Raw genomic sequence first — 15,676 nt, 5'->3', positions numbered from 1 at the left:
GTTGTGTTAACTGTACATTGCTAGATGTGTTAACTCTATATTGATAATTAAATATGTATTAATTTTAAATAACAGACTGGTGCATTCAATGAAGCCCATAGTGTCTTTTGTTGTCTACAATACATAAGTATTCATCATCATCACCATTTATTTATATAGTGCCACTGATTCCGCAGCACTGTACAGAGAACTCCCTCACATCAGTCCCTGCCCCAATGGAGCTTACAGTCTAAATTCCCTAACACATTGGATATGGATAAGCGCTCAAATTGAGTAACCACAAACACTCTGACATGAGCAGCATATAGAGAAGACTCCCCTATGTCTTACAAAAATACATCTATATAACAATAACTATAGCGCTCTAATGTCAAAGATAACATAACATAAACCACACATTACAATTGAAAACTATTGTCTATATGGTAAATTTGGCCTCAGTTCACTCGACAAACGGCATGTACAAAACCACTACTAATTCAAATAAACTCCTTCCTTTCTTAAAGAATGATAAAAGTACCGTTACTGGTTCAATCTGGTGAGTAACATAATTGTCCAGATGAGTATCCTCCTCCAGTAGTTTCCAAACTGTTTTCCAAACTTTCTTTATTACAAGCAGCAGGTAATATAACAACAAAAAACAATTAAACTTTCAAAATTACACAAATATATCACCATAATTATGTAAATAGCACAGTAATGAGAAAAAGATTTTGCAAATAATAAGGAGATAGGGGAGGAAGGATAAGAAGTGATGGGTTAGACTGGGAAAAAGGGGATGGGACAAATAGAAAAAGGGGAAAGGAGTGGGTGGGTTTGGAAGTGGAGTAAGAGAGACAGCTGGATTTAGGATGGGAGAGTCTATATATGAGGGTGCAAAGATATGCGATAATACCCCTGACCCCCTGAGTCATAAATACTTTTTTCAAAGCATATGCAATTTGGAAAAAATATCAGAAAAATCATTTATACATAAGTGGCATAACCAGAAATCTGTCATAAGAAGCATTAATAAAAAAAATGATCTAGAAACCTATAATCAAGTTTTGAAGAGGAACCTTTACAGTAATAAGAATGGTTGTATACAATGCAGATTCACAAGAACTGTTACTGAATGGTGCAAAAGATCTTTTGACAAAAATAGTCGTCTTCCTAACAAAATCAGAATAAAAGAGGGCTTCTAGCATTAACGCGCGGCACGATGATTAGCATTTATGATAATACGGCCAATCAAATCGCTACAATGTGGTGAAATCACTGAGGCAGGAGTTGCTTCATTGTCACTATATTAATAGGCTGCAGTCTCATAAATTCGTCCACCTCCATTGTGTTTAGACAAAGGGGCCCTTCAAGCACACAGAGCTTTATTAATAGTAGGTCTCAATTTTCTGGCCCTAACAGAGGTGTAAACTTGCAACCTGTGTATTTGAGTTGTGCATTCAGGGCATCCGGAAAGTATTCACAGAGCTTCACATTTTCCACATTTTGTTATGTTACAGCCGTATTCCAAAATGGAATAAATTCCTTTTCTCCCTCAAAACTCTACGCACAATAATACCCCATAATGACAATGTGAAAAAAAGTTTTTGGAAGATTTTTGCAAATTTATTAAAAATAAATAATTATACATAACATGTACACAAGTATTCACAGCCTTTGCCATGAAGCTCAAAATTGAGCTCAGGTGCATCCTGTTTCCACTGATCATCCTTGAGATGTTCCTACAGCTTAATTGGAGTCCAACTATGGTATATTCATTTTATTGGACATGATTTGCAAAGGCACACATCTGTCTATATAAAGTCCCACACTTGACAGTGCATGTCAGAGCACAAACCAAGCATGAAGTCAAAGGAATTGTCTGTAGACCTCCGAGACAGGATTGTCTCGAGCCACAAATCTGGGGAAGGGTACAGAAAAATATCTGCTTGTTTGAAGGTCCCAATGAGCACAGTGGCCTCCATCATTCGTAAATGGAAGTAGTTCGGAACCATCAGGACTCTTCCTAGAGCTGGCCGGCTGTCTAAACTGAGCGATTAGGTGAGAAGGGACCTAGTCAGGGAGGTGACCAAGAACCCGATGGTCACTCTGTGAGAGCTACAGCATTCCTCTGTGGAGAGAGGATAACCTTCCAGAAGGACAACCATATCTGCAGCAATCCACCAATCAGGCCTGTATGGTAGAGTGGCCATAGGGAAGTCACTCCTTAGTAAAAAGCAGATGGCAAGCCGTCTGAAGTTTGCTAAAATGCACCTGAAGGACTCTCAGAGCATGAGAAACAAAATTCTCTGGTCTGGTGAGACAATGATTAAACTCTTTGGCGTGAATGCCAGGCGTCATGTTTGCAGAAAACCAGGCACCACTCATCACCAGGCCAATACCATCCCTACAGTGGAGCATGGTGGTGGCAGCATCATGCTGTGGGGATGTTTTTCAGCGGCAGGAACTGGGAGACTAGGATAGAGCGAAAGATGAATGCAGCAATGTACAGAGACATCCTGGATAAAAACCTGCTCCAAAGCGCTCTTAACCTCAGATTGGGGCAACGGTTCATCTTTCAGCAGGACAACGACTCTAACCACACAGTCAAGACATCAAAGGAGTGACTTCAGGACAACTCTGTGAATGTCATTGAGTGGCCCAGCCAGAGCCCAGTCTTGAATCCGATTGAACATCTCTGGAGAGATCTGAAAATGGCTGTGCACCGATGGTTCCCATCCAACCTGATGGAGCTTGAGAGGTGCTGCAAAGAGGAATGGGAGAAACTGCCCAAAGATAGGTGTGCCAAGCTTGTGGCATCATATTCAAAAAGACTTGAGGCTGTAATTGCTGCCAAAGGTGCATCAACAAAGTATTGAGCAAAGGCTGTGAATACTTATGTACAGGTGATTCCTTAGTTTTTTATTTTTAATAAATTTGCAAAAATCTCCCAAAAACTTTTTTCACGTTATCATTATGGGGTATTGTGTGTCGAATTTTTGAGGGAAAAAAGGAATTTATTCCACTTTGGAATAAGGCTGTAACATAACAAAATGTGGAAAAAGTGAAGCGCTGTGAATACTTTCCGGATGCACTGTATATTATGATTCGTGCAGCTCAAAGTACACTGTAAATAGTCTTAGAGCGTAGCCTGGTGCTGCCGAAGTAAATGAATGTTGCTTTAAATATAGAATTAATAAATAAAAATACACCCCCTTCCTATAAAAAAGTGCTATAGCATGGGCTGGTCAGGGAAGATGAGTGTTGGATCAACCTGCAAAAGTGCCGCCCAGCAGCAGGATATGACGCTGAGCTAGTGATAGGAGGCAGCCTAGTCTGGTCAGCAAACTACTTCTTATGTGAAGATCTTTCAAAATTGTCTGAAATTATTTAAATTTTTTACTGTGAATCAGTTCTAGGCAATTGAAGCACGTTGGTCCGAATTTATACGACAAGTAAAATTGTTTTATTGCCCATCTCAAAAAAGCTGTTGATGATGTTTGTGAATCTGGTCTTAATAATGCCAAATTTAATGTAAAGGAAAAAAAAAGTATTTTGTGAAGTTCACCTAAAAACAAATTTATTTAACACCCTCCCAACAAATTTTGGAGGTAACTTTATCCTCGTTGTCAATTTGACTACATCAGTCTTAGGGGCATATTCAATTCTTGACGGAAAAGCCAAAAAATCTCGCGGCGCGCACTATTACCGTTATTACGGTAATATCGTAAATACTGCTATTACGGTAGTTTTCTCGCTGGATTTCAGTTCGCGGCTCTGGGAGCTGCGAGCTGAAATCCAGCTTACTATTACCGTAATAACGGTAGTAGTTTTAACGCCACAGATATTCAGAAGAATTTAATATGCCCCTTAGAATGTTAAAGTGTTGCTATTAGATTATGTTATTAACATTATTTGTTTTAAAAAATTAACTCAGGTTTTGACCCTAATTATAGATGTTTTTAACACTATTTATTAAAATACCACATCCTATTATGTCATTTTAATATGTCTTTATATTATACTATTGTTAAAAAGCAACTATAATTAGGGTTCTCTGTCCCACAACTCTCCAATGTCATACATACAGACACACACACATAGGATAGACACACAGTCAGACACATACATGGGACTTACACACACATCTACAGATACATTGAGCACAGATTGATAATAACATCCAGTGTGCAGGTATCTGTCTCTATCAGTAATGTACCTGTCTGTGTCCTGATGCTGAGAATGGAGCTGAGTAATGAAGAATCAAAGGTAGAACTCCTGGTTTGTTCATTCTGCTGAAGGGAAGATTGTAAATAAAGTTTTGCCAGAACATCAGGTAAATTAACTTCTGGTTTACAGAGTGTCTCTGTAGTTATACAAGGAGCAGCCATTTTTCTGGAGCCCACAATGCACGAAGGTCTATGTAAATAGCACAGCCACTGTGGCTTCTGTATTGGAGACACATTTTATTGTAATAACTGATCTCTGAAGAGGTGATATATACCGCTATATACTGACCCACTTTGACTACTGTGGGTGTATATATATCATATATATATCATACTTGCCTACTTTGTGACTCATGTGACAAGTGTATGACATACTTGCCAACTCTCCCGGAATGTCCGGGAGACTCCCGCATTTTGCGAGAGTCTCCCGGACTCCCGGGCGAGTGTGGCAATCTCCCGAATTCTGCCCACTTCACTAGGAAGTGCCCACTTCCTAGTGAAGTGGGCAGAATTAGATCCCAAACGCCGCGATTCCCGATGAATCGCGGCGTTTAGCCCCGCCCCCCGCTGTCAAATGACGCAATTTGCGTCATGACGTCACAGGGGGCGGGGCCGAAATGACGCGATTTTGGCCGCCCCGCCCCCTCACGCCCCCCTCCACTGGCTGGCTCCCGGAAGAGAGCTGAAGAAAGTAGGTAAGTATGGTGTATGAGGGGGGTAGTGATGCCAAGCCCCTGCAGGGTTTGATGATGTGAAATCACGTCATTAAGCGCCGCCTCCACCATGAACTGGGAGAGTAGACAGGTATGTAGATATATATATATATATATATATATATATATATATATATATAGATAGATAGATTGTTACATACAGATTGATACATACACAGTGGTGGAAGTGGGCATGTCATACCACCACCTCTCCTACTGCCTTCATTGTAAAACGATCAAATTCCATTCACTTACATTCCCATGACACGTTTAAATTTTAACTTCGAACACTGTACATGTATCTTAAATGAAATTCCATATACCGTATATACTCGTGTATAAGCCGAGTTTTTCAGCACATTTTTTGTGCTGAAAAAAGCCCTCCTCGGCTTATACACGAGTGAACTCCTGTTCTCCCGTCCCTCAGCTTTTAACTTCCACAGTGGAACGTATGTGTGTTCCACTGACAGGAAGTTCGGCATTTGGAACGCAAACTTGCGTTCCAAATGCCGAACTTCCTGTCTGTGGAACGCACATGCGTTCCACTGCGGAGGAGGTCTCAGCAACAATAGCATCAAATGTAATTGGCATTAACTGGCGCAATGAGGAGACATGGAACTGGGGCTTTGACTTGCAGCCTATTTGCACATTGGACCCTTAATTGTGGACACTCATTATAAAAATCTAGCGATCCCAACAGCGCAGTGGAGAAGACCCCGAGGGAGGAAAACTCCATGATTCTGGTAAGGTGCAGCAACTTTTAGTAGCCCGCCACAACCAGGGTTTTAATCACTACAGCATCAATTTGCTCATATTTCAGGCGCTGGTAGCAATGGTTGCTAAAAACAGGAACTAAAATGTTAGTTTAGGTAACATATTCAGGGAGATATTAGACTCCAATTTTCCCAACCTATCTGCCATGTCCTGCTGGATCCACCAGAAACTGTAAGATATTAGTTCCCCTCCATCACTTACATATGTCTCCTGTTTACCAGTAGCTGCTGCATTTCCCACCCTAGGCTTATACTCGAGTCAATAAGTTTTCCCAGTTTTTTTAGGTAAAATTAGGTGCCTCGGCTTATACTCGGGTCGACTTATACTCGAGTATATACGGTATGTCTCTCATGGTTTTAAAATAATTCTGACACATATTTACATCTCTGTCCATCTGTTCATTAAAAAGTTTTGGGTTGAGTTCCATGAGCTAACCATTAATCATACTTGCCAACTTATCTCATACTTGCCAACTTTTCCTCGTTGGCTTCAGGGAGATCCCGGGGGAGGTGGGCGTGCGAGGGCGGGGCTAGATGAATAGCATTATTATGATGACGCGATATTAGTGTCATTAAGCCCCGCCCCCGCCACTTATCTATTGAGGGGACGAGAACCGGGAGGTTGCCCTGCATTCCCGGGAGCCTGGGAGGTCTCCCAGAAATGCGGGAGTCTCCCAGACATCCTGGGAGAGTAGGCAACTATGCATTAAAGAAAAGCAGCTAATGAATCTCTAGAGACTGAAGTGTCTTTTACATTTCTGTCTCCATTACTGAAGTCATGTTGTCTTACCTGTCAGTCTTTGATTAAATCTTGGTCTCCATGAAAATGGCCACCTCCATAGGCATGAATACATTGAAATAGGACACAATTTCTGAACTGTGTCATCCTGCCACAGATGGCGAAGCCAACCACGTCTTGTACTGGCTCAGCATCAGGGAGAATGTCAGACTCTTCAGGGAGTGAGGGAGATCACCCCTATTTCAGGGAGTCTCCCTGACATTCAGGGAGAGTTGGCAAGTATGACTTATCTGGGGTCTGCCAGCTTGCTGGCTTCTCTGTGTTTTTCACCCAAATCTTTACATCATGAAGAGCTGTTTATTTTCTCTCCAAAATTGCTGCCACATCCAAGGGCAAGAAAGATCAGCAACACCTCCTTCCGTTATAAACCACTTTAAGGTAATTTGTGATTAACATAAGGATTCACTAGTTATTGCTTCCCAATAGTTACTGCAATTTTCTTGAGGACTCTGCAGTGGGGCATCCCTGCTTAAAAAAAGGGACTTAAGACTGGATGTGACAGTCACATGACTAACTCAAATCCTGCCCTGGGCCACCCTCTTTGGATAAAATGTACCAGATTTCCAGCGCCTAAGGTCCCGCCCACCACGTCTCATGGCCTCACCCATTTTGCACCTGCATGCCCACACTCAGTCAGGACTTTGTCCTGATTGTAGGGACAGTTGGGAGGTATGTCCGACTTCACACAGCTCTGCTCGAAAAGGGAGAGCTGTGTGCCCCTAACAGTAGTGCACGCAGCATTGCCCATGTATATGATGGGAATAGGAAGAGTTGGAGAGCAGCCCAGCACTGTCTAAAATTATAGCCACACCCGAAGCATGCTGGCCACGCCTACTGGTGGGGTGGCATGGAAGCCCCTCTCTACAAATCCTGCATTTGCCCCTGTCCAGGGGGGATGAGTTATCAAAAAAAATATATATCATTAGGACAGCTGAGTGATACCAGCCCAAAGTGGTAATAGTTAACTCACTGCTTATACGGGACAGTCTTTGCAGATATGTCTATAATCGCCATTTGTCCTCAATTTCAATGGACTTTTCCAGAGTTCTCTATGGAAGTTCTTGTCCGTGGATCATCACCACTTATTTATATAGCGCCACTAATTCCGCAGCGCTGTACAGAGAACTCACTCACATCAGTCCCTGCCCCATTGGGGCTTACAGTCTAAATTCCCTAACATACACACACACACACACTAGGGTCAATTTGTTAGCAGCCAATTAACCTACCAGTATGGTTTTTTTGAAGTGTGGGAGGAAACCAGAGCACCCAGAGGAAACCCACGCAAACACGGGGAGAACATACAAACTCCACACAGATAAGGTCATGGTCGGGAATTGAACTCAAAACCCCAGTGCTGTAAGGCAGAAGTGCTAACCACTGAGCCACTGTGCTACCTTAATTTTTCAATGTTGACCAACTGCACAGTAACATTGCTCAAACTCTGCATGTCAAAATGTTGGCAACCAAGATGTATGTGCAATGTGTTTTATCTCTAATTGTGAGAGTCTACCTGGTGCTTAGTCCTGGTATTGATACAGTATTGATAAATTCTCTCCTATTTTGGATGGGGTCAGGCAGTGACTATCGGAATTATTTACTAATACGTGAAAATAGGACTGATTTTCTATCGTCGCATATTGCAGCGTTCGAAAATCTCCTATCGCCATTATTTGCGAAGAAAGTATTGCGATACTGGCAGCCGGAGGAGAAGAGGGGTCTTAACGTTTCGCCGGGTACTCTTGGTGCATCTGTGCATGGGTGACACGGTTTGCACATGTGCGGTGGAAGCCCTGACTTGGAATCCCAGTTCCACTTAAAAATGTAAAAAGATATCAAAATATTTTTAGCGTAATAATAATAATAATTTGGTGCGATTCATATTTGAAAAATGCTTTATTTAAATAAAGCATTTTTTTCCTATCGATATTGATATCGCCATCTTGAGATGGGAATAGGAGGATGCCGGCGGTACATCTGTTTTCGACGGAGATAGGACTTATCTAACATTAATAAATAGACCCATTTTTCTTCCTCTCTTCCTAATCGAGTTCCAGTGAGAGCATGTCAGGAGCATTTCCCAAATGTACTGTTTCTTCACCTCTTCACTGAAGAACTGGGTCATGCTGGGGAATAGGGCACGGTTCCTATAGAGCCACTGCTTTCTTATGCAGGAGCCACACAAACAGTCTCTCCGCCTTTATTTCCAGACCACTGCCGAACAAGAAGAATTACCGCTGATTATTTTCTCCAAAACAAAAAGAAGGTTCCTCCCTCAGCCCCGTAGCTTTGGGGAATCAGCCATAGCTTTGCCAACTGGCTGTCTTACAGAAAAAAAAGCTTATTCAGCTTGTAAGGATCCTTCTGAGTCAAATCAGGAAATCTGTAATGAATTAAGAGGCTCAGCTAATTATTTCACCAGAAATTGGTGAAGGATTATTTGTTGGACAGAAGTAAGATGCTCTTTTCATTCACTGGCGAGAATGGGGGGCTGAGATCTACCGAAACCTCTGCCTTACATCCAGCCGGAGATTTTCTGTTATTGTCTGTCGACCCATCCTCTATATACATGGTGGAAGCGTAATTAATACTGTTGCTGCTTAGAATGGAGATGCCATTGTCTCTCTCCGCTGTGATTCTTCTTGTGTGTTTTGTACCATGTGGCAACGACCTCATACTTTCCATGAAGGGATTAGTACCTATTTAGAGACATCAGCTGGATAGCTCATTCAAGTGGGAGATTGGGGCCCGGTGGGAGAAAAGGAGGAAAATGAGAGGCTCTTAATATATTACAGAAGTCTTATTCATGCACATTCCTCGCAGGTCACTCACGTTCCATTCCGTGCCCAATACACCTACTCAACCTGACGTTCCTGCCACTGACTTAGACAGCTTGTTTATGGGATAATGGAACATCTGTCACGGAGAGTGAGAATTTAATATATTAACACATTATTTACCTAATATTATGCATTCCATTACAAAAGGCACTGCAAACAATATCATTTCATTTTCTTATTTCAGTTACTAATTATTATATTTTGTTATTGTCTATTATTTTATTTTTATTTTATATATATTTATTTTTTATCTATATATAAAAAAAGGTTTATGCTCCCTTTCTTCAAATAAAGCTTTGCTGAAGAGGAGGAGGATGGAGGCACCTGGCTGCACACACATTTTGCAAGTCCTTTCACATTCACAAGAATGACATCCAAATATCAGGACACTGCAAGAATATAGTCCTTGCCCATGGGCCTTAAGGTGCTCATACACAGTGTATTGGCAGATATATTTGGGGCAAATAGCAATATCACATCGTATCTGGTCCCAAAAACATCCTGATTCTTAATAATGATTTGATATACGTGCATAAGATTATTATTGGGTATGCCTGTAAATGCGGTAACAGGACTCACAGACGCCAGGTATGATTGGACCAAATGGCAGGATTAGCCATTGGGTGAAACGGTGGGATCAGTGCATATTTCATTGTATGGAATTAAGTGTTCTTAATATTACCCCAACCACAAAACACAGCAGAATGATTTTCCCGTGGTTCCCTCAGTTGGGTTCATTTTGAAAACTGCAAACTAATAGAGTGCGAATCTGCGAGGCAAATATGGAACTCAAACATTGTTGCTAGAACTGTAATGATACATTAACGCAGAGTCGAATGGAGGGGATAGAGCCTTAATTATCCAAACCATGGCCCAAATGGGCGTAGCCCTCACCAAAAGTTTTCCTAGCAGGCTGAAGGCCTCAAAATACAAAGAAAAGGTTATTGGGAGTGATAGTCACTGTTAGGAGCTCTGCTAGACAAAGGAATTACAAGAAGTTGCGTGTAGAAGATTGGTAGTTATTAAATATAATATAGTATTTTTTTTTCACATTTTTTTTTAAAGAACTTCATTTAGAATTTTTGGTATGCAATACACAAATATCCCGCACAAACACAAGTGATAACGTGAACATTAAATAAGGAAAATACACCAGATGGACTAGATGCATTTTGTATAAAGGTGAATGTATGATACCAACCGAGAGCAGAACAACATTCTGAATAAGGCAAACAATAGTATATATGTGTATGCATTATGTAGGAGGGGAGGGAGAAAGGAGGGGAGGGGGAAGGGGAGGCGATATATATAAAACTACAAATCCCAAGCATTGCGAATAACACATTACCTTCTGGTGCTTAAAAAAAAAAAAAACAGCCAGATTTACTTAAACTATAATAAATTACCTGGATTAATATAAATGCTTCCCAGGTAAAGTATCAAAAACTGCATTTATTAAACATAAAAATTCAAAAAGTTCCGTCCAGAACTAAAACAGGTTTGAATCTTGTACAAAAAGCAAATTTAGACCAAAGCTTAAAGAACCAAACAAAATTATATTGCAGCTCACACAAAGACTGATATCTCGCTGTAAAGGAGGTACATGGAAAACTTAATACCACAATGGTCAATCGTGATGTCCCAGTGGAATTAATTGTGGGTGCAGCAGGGTTCCAAAATAATCAGTATACGGAAAGTGTCAGTTCCATAGTCCACTTTTCACTTAGCAACATAACAGGATAAACAGTCGGATGATGTGTAAGGTGATCACCAGATCACTCGCCGCTATTCCCCAGTTTCTAAATAAAATGACTTTGCTCACAAGTAGATTGGGCTTGTTTATAGTGTGCCCGAGGATGATCTTGTAAGTATCAAAGTAAAACTTACTTCAGACAAACACACCTAAAAAAATTAGTCAATTGTTTGGGTGTTACCTATAGTTACATATACAGTGAAACTGTTTAAAAAGAGTCACTTTCACTCTCAATTTACCTCAGAAACGACATGATATATAACATGAAATCTTATTAACTTGCGAGTTTAATATTTTGATATTTAATAAGTGCCATTTTTAAAAACATTTTTGTACTTTCAAGAAACAATATAATATACAGATACTGACTCATCTGAGCAAGTACATTTGTGTTTCAAGGGGGGGGGGTGTTTCCCACAGCAACCAATCAGATTCCAGCTATCATTTATTCTAGGACCTTCCAGAGGATGATAGCTAGAATCTAATTGGTTGCTATAGGCAACACCTCCATGTCTTAATATTAAATAGCAACGTGGGACATTGTGTAGTTTAACTATATACATTTTGGCTATTACCAAACTCACACAAGCCAGTTAAGTTAATTCTGCAATATTGACAGCACTAATCACTAATAGTATGGTACGAATGCAAAAATATTTTAAAGTCTTTATACTGTACATATTTATATTTTATAGGGGAGCTGTATATATATATATATATATATATATATATACATACACACATAGATGTATATATATATATATATATATATATATATTATATATAAATATTATATATATATATATATATATATATATATATATATATATATATATATATATACACACTGGTACTCTGTATATATATATATATATATATATATATATATATATATATACACACTGTTACTCTGTATATATATATATATATATATATATATATGCATGAATATATATATATAATGTTTTACAGTACTGTGCATTCCTTGTTTTATCACAGACACTAATCTTCATGAGAAGCTTAAATGAGACACCTATACAAGGATTCCTTTCCGCGAGGCCTGAAAACAACACGTTTTAATGTTTTGTGTTTGTTTTTATTGTGAAAATTACCAGCATGAATGCTAGTTCCGCACCTAGGTCTCCGGCATTGTGTTTGCCATAGGTACACCACCGAGATAAGTCTCCAATCTTTCAGTATTCGGATGCTTCATTAAAAAGGGCTTTGCACATATTAAAAGGAAGTGTATGGGAAACACAGTGTTGGGATGTTCAGTAAGCAGCCAATATTGTTGTCACATAAAGGGATTATTTTCTCATTCACCAGATACCTGTAGAGCGGAGACGGAGGGGGTGAGTTTATAAATAAAAGCAAAACAAAACAAAAAAAATCATACATTTCCGTCAGGTAGATAAAACGTATAGACGAGCGCTGTGTTTCATTTGTGCATCACCCCGGTTATTAAATTACAAGCAAAACAATTCAGCAAGATTCGGGAGTCCGGGTATTTTGGTCGTTTCATGGGCTTCCAATCAATAGTTCATAGTGAAATATTTTTTCGCAAAAAAATGGAGTTTACAATTGAACAATAAATTTAAAATTGGTCAATAAAAAAGCTAATGTTTACATTATAAATATTTTTTATTTTTTTTTACCGTGGAAACATTTAACTTCTCGACTTCTTTGGTTTACAACAAGAATTAGTAATTTGAGAACAGATTTACAGAAGATCAAACGCCACAAAGTGACAAATTGTTCAGGAAGCAGCAGCAGTTTCACTAATCTCTAATTGGGATTGGTGATGTCATTCCGCTGATGGATAAAAAAGTATGTGTACTTACAGTATAATATTGTTATAATGACACAGTGATTAAGTGTCCTAACTATAAACCTCTGACACTAGAGGAGACTTTGGTCCAGAGGTGAAGTTATGGTACGAAATGCAGCTAGTTCTCTTCATATATAATGGTAAAAAAAAATAAACAGACGAAAGACTTTAAATGGCCCCCCTAAAATTGTCCCCCGTCTTGGACTGAATTTGAATTCTGGGTCACGCCGACTTCTTGTGTCTCAGGTAGATTTTGATGTCTGAACATTGAGATTTTTATTTTATCATAAACCTTTATAATGGTTTTATATTTGCAGGTTGTAGATGCATAAAAAACAACAATTAGATTGTAAAATGGTTAAGTTGTACAATCTAATTCTTCACACCCTATTTTCCCATCTGTGAAAATAGGGTGTAAATAAAAATCCTGCCCCCTTGGATATACAAGCCACGTCTGTCACAGAATATTTCGGGTCACGGTAACTACTTTGGGTGGAAATAAATGTATAGGAAATATAATTTAGTGTGGCTTAATGTTTACCAGAATAATTGTGATTGCTGTGAATCTTACATTTAATAGATTATTTTTAATGTGAGATACTACAAAGTAAAGGGTGAAAGCTTTGAAGATTTTATAAACAGACAAATTAAATATTTCTGACAAATTTAAGAAGATTACACAATGTAGAAATGACGTAGAAATGAAACGCTATTTGTCAACTTTTAATAACAGGTTCAAATAGATGTTTTTTTCATTTGTAGGGGAAATTGGTTGAATTTGAAGACCATTTATGTGGCAATAAAAACACATATTAGGTGAAGTTGCCCATTTTATTTAAAGTGTCTTTATTAGAAGTGAATTTGCTGATTCAACCATTTACTTCTGTAATTTTGCTCTATAATTTGTTTCACAGGAAAACTGAGGGGCATATTAATATTCTGTCGATAAGTAGGATTTTTTTATCGACATAAAAATAAATCGCTCATCTCCCCAATTTAATTTTAAAAAATATCGGTGGGGCGGCTCGGCAGATCAGCTGCCACTTCAATACTAGCACAGGAGAGTAAGGGTTAAGTTACCGCTTTGCCAGATCAATATTTCATCATCATCATCATCATCAACATTTATTTATATAGCGCCAGCAAATTCCGTAGCGCTTTACAATTGGGAACAAACATTAATAAGACAATACTGGGTAATACATACAGACAGAGAGGTAAGAGAACCCTGCTCGCAAGCTTACAATCTATAGGACAATGGGAGTTAGAAACACAAGGGCATGTGCTACATCATATTGCACAATGGACCAGCCAGACTGCAAAGGTAAAAGTACTGAGTGGGCTCTGTGTGTTGCAATGTTGGTCAGTTGGTCAGGTTGTTGTCTTGCGTTAGCAGTGTAGAGGATGGTAATAGGGTAATCTAGGGAAATTAAGATGATGGTATAATATTTGGAGATTTACCTGTACTCAGATTGACTTGCCGGCTCACTCAGGCTCAACAGAACTGAAAACTCCGAGATTTGGGCTGTTTGATCCACTAAAAAAATGCAAAAGTTTAAAAATATCACATGTATAAAAATAAAAGAAGAAAAAACCTTTATTTAAGGAAAAAAAAACATATATTCATCGGGCTTTTCTGCCTTTGATAAATCTGCCCTTTCTTGAAGGACAGCCTGGAGCCGATGGTTTGATATGAGGGGCACACATATTAATGAAAATATTCAGGAACATAGGTGATAACCATATCTAGATTTATTTTGATTTTAATGAGGTATTTATTCCATTATGTATAGGACTCGGGAGTTTTTCTGGGACAGTTCCAGTTTTTGAGACTACATATCTGTATTCTATTTTCCAAGAATTCCTGCTACACAGAGATTACACTTTAGAAAAAAGAATCCATTTTAGTAACAAGTATGTTGGTATCTAAGGGATAGATTTATCAAACCTCTTGAAAAGGAAAAGTGGAGGTGTTGCCCATAGCAACCAATCAGAATCTAGCTTTAATTTTCTAGCATGTACTAGATAAATCATAGCTAGTATATGATTGGTCACTATGGGCAGCCGCTCCAATTTTCCTTTAGAGAAGGTTCGATAAATCTAGCCACCCCCAGTCTTAATTTCAACATTTTTGTATCTCAGGTTTGCAATTATTGTGAATATAATATTCCAAATTTGCCTTCTAATTTCTTCACGTTACTTGACAAATAGTAAGGGCACTCATTTAGAAAACCCAGCCCTTACTGGCTTTGGTTGTAGAACAATTGGAAGTGCATCTTGACCACACAATGGGGCGGCCATTTTTTGAGCTGAAGCAATATTCATGAGAATTCAGCCAATCAGTTCATTATGAACCAGTGACATCACCGACGCACAAAATGGTTGCCTCCACTGTGTCTACTGTAAATGCTTGTATTGACAAGTGTCATGATTCTAGTAAACTTTCTAAAATCTAAAAATGGAGGTGATGCCCATAACAATCTGTGAACATTCATCAACCAACCCTACAGATCTTGCTGTCATTTTTAATATAAATGTATTCTATGTACTGCTCATATAGTATCTTAAATATGCTATTTTCAGTTTTTGATTGCAAGTTTACATTCCAGATTAACACAGCATGATGTTTTTTTTTATTATATAAAGTGAATGAAAATTAGCAAATGTCATCCGTCGGCTCCCATATCATACGGTGTACGAGGGACCGCTCCAGTCACCATGATCCATGATGCTATATGGAGGATATAAAACCTATTTGTGAG

At 38.9% G+C, this 15,676-nt stretch overlaps 1 long non-coding RNA gene across 1 annotated transcript in view; it reads right to left on the bottom strand.

The window, feature by feature from the left end:
• Nucleotides 1–12,055: 12,055 nt before the first annotated feature.
• Nucleotides 12,056–15,676, bottom strand: part of LOC142157907 (uncharacterized) — a 118,980-nt gene continuing 115,359 nt past the window's right edge. The window contains exons 2-3 of the long non-coding RNA XR_012692690.1: nt 14,376–14,451; nt 12,056–12,416 (exon numbers count right to left, since the gene is read on the bottom strand). This is a non-coding gene — a long non-coding RNA (uncharacterized LOC142157907). The remainder of the gene's footprint in view (nt 12,417–14,375; nt 14,452–15,676) is intronic.

The sequence above is a fragment of the Mixophyes fleayi genome, chromosome 5, assembly GCF_038048845.1.
Source record: "Mixophyes fleayi isolate aMixFle1 chromosome 5, aMixFle1.hap1, whole genome shotgun sequence".
Classification (NCBI taxonomy): Eukaryota; Metazoa; Chordata; class Amphibia; order Anura; family Limnodynastidae; genus Mixophyes; species Mixophyes fleayi.
This window is presented reverse-complemented; position numbering and strand designations above follow the sequence as displayed.